The following is a 2,599-nucleotide window of genomic DNA, read 5'->3' as shown; positions in this document are numbered from 1 at the left end:
GTTGGGGCTATAACTATAGATAAGTCCATTTTTTATAAAATATTTATTAATTAACAACGTTTTTAATAAAAATGATATATAATATATAAAATGAAATGAAATATTGATTCATACCTTAACTTTTATTATAAATTATAATATTACAAATGGAAGTTCACAAACGATTTACATGTTCATATATTAATTAGTAATTAAATAATTTATAATTTTGAAATTTAAGTTTATAATCTTATATATTACAAGTTTTGTAACCATGATATACATTTAAAATGAAGTGATAATTATATATTTTTTTAAAACAAAGAATTTAGCTTAATTATGATAGGGACTAATTGATGTAATAATTAACTACATTAAAGCTTTTAATGTTAAAATTTTAAATTAAGACTAAGACGTCAGCAACAGAGTAACTAATTTTACTTGCAAAAAGAAAAATAATACAAATATGAACTAATTATTTTTTTATGGGATTATAATCGCACAATTATTATTTTATGAATAATCAATTAATTAAATTTGTAATTCCAAAATAAAAATAAAAACTTATATATTAACCCCATGCTATAACCTGTCATTGAAAAAATATGGGATCTTTACAATATATACATATAATATAAAATAATTATAAAAATCACTTACAAAATTTTATTACAAAATGGCCTTGTCACATCATTAAAAAAATGGTTTATGCCTTTTTAGATCCTGTATTTTGATTTATTATCTGTTTGGACCTTGTGTTTTAAAAAATTACTTTTTGGACCCTGCATTTTCTAAAATAATTCAAATAGACCCCTAAACCCGATTTTGATCAAAATTTTTTGAACTAAAATCACAAATAATTCATCAAACTAACAACTCAGAACAAAAATATAGTCATTCTGCCTAAGAACTGTGTTGTTATACTCAATTTTTGTTCATCAAAATCAGAATTAGAGGCCTATTTGAATCATTTTAGAAAACACAGGGTCCAAAAAATAATTTGTCAAAACACAGGGTCCAAACAGGTAATGAGGCAAAACACAGGATCTAAAAAAGTACAAACCCTTAAAAAAATCAGATTCTAAAAGTAATATACCTAACTTCGAAATTTTTCTGAAATCTCATTTTTCCCGTTTTGTGGATTTGAAATAGTAACCAAATGGTTACATTTTCATGAAAATTTTATTTTTAGAGCATATTAGAGCACGGGTTAATTTTATTTACATTTTAGTTACCTTGAAAACTTATTTGTTGAAACTTTTTATCCTAAGATATCTATTAGTCATTTTTAAATTATATTATGGTATCTTATTATTTAAGATATTTTTATGTTGCAGATTAGTCATTTTTTAGAAACTAATGAGTTACAATAAAGTATAACGAATTACTATATAACTTATTATTAAAAGTTAGCTTTAATATACTATACAGTAACTTTTTTAATGAAAATTTTTAATTCACTTTTTAGCCACTAATGTAATTTAGAAGGGAGTAATAGTATTTTTTAATTATTAATCAAATAATAAAGAAACTTAAAAGCTACATTCGAATTATAATAATAAATACACATTTCAGTGTTTTATTATTAAGTTTTATTTGATCAAACTAAAAAGCAACTACATAGATACTTTTTAAATACAACACATTAATTACTTATTCAAATTATTAAGAAATATTTCCATTTTTTTATAAACAAAGCCCAAAAATAAACTTAAACGTTACTTTTCAAACACAACAAAAAAACTACCCCATCCCCATCATCTTCTTTGGCGACGTCAAGAAATTCATGCTTGTCATATACAAAAATGACCATCTTCAAGAATAGGTCACGACGGTACCACTCTTAAGCTCAAACAACCAATGATGTGGCTGGAAAAAGCTTCTAAAGTGTTGGAATACCCACAAACTCTTTGGAAAAAAGCCGACATATAGCCGGAGTGAAAGGCTGGGTTGTGTTCCTCTCAAAGAGCTTGTTCAAAATATCACCGACTTTATCTTTGACCGACGCGTGCGGTGGCTTCCAGCAATCGATGACGGTGAAACTTCAATCAAAGTTTCGTCGGCTGTTGCTCTTCCTAGTGGTCCGATGCGTGTACGGAAGGAATGGATGCTCCGGTGGTTGGCGACAGTGAAGACAGAATAGAAGAAGAGGAAAAATGGATTAAGTTATATTAAGTTTGAAAAATGGTATAAAAAACGTTATAATTGCAATTAAAAAAGTAACGGTAAAACTGTAAATAAAATGCAAAAATCAATACAAGATTTAATTTTTCCAAAATAATATAGCTAACATTGAAAAATGGCTATATGATTATCTCCAATACAAGATGCAAAAATAGTGCTAAATTTAGCACAAAATGTTAATAAATGACGTATTTAGCACAACATTTACAATTTGAATCATGCTACATTGTGATTCAAATTTGGATAAACTTTTAGTATGTGTTGAATTTGACACAACTTTTAGCACATCATAAAAGCAGATTTTGATAGAAGTGTGATATATTTTAGCAATTAATCATAAATTTACAACTCTATTGGAGATTCTCTAACTATACAATAAAATAGAAAGTTTATAAATTTAAATAAAATAAATCTTTTACATAATTACCATATATGA

Source organism: Humulus lupulus, chromosome 4 (genome assembly GCF_963169125.1).
Source record: "Humulus lupulus chromosome 4, drHumLupu1.1, whole genome shotgun sequence".
Taxonomy (NCBI): Eukaryota; Viridiplantae; Streptophyta; class Magnoliopsida; order Rosales; family Cannabaceae; genus Humulus; species Humulus lupulus.
The sequence above is the reverse complement of the archived record's forward strand: the minus strand, read 5'-3'. Positions refer to the sequence as shown.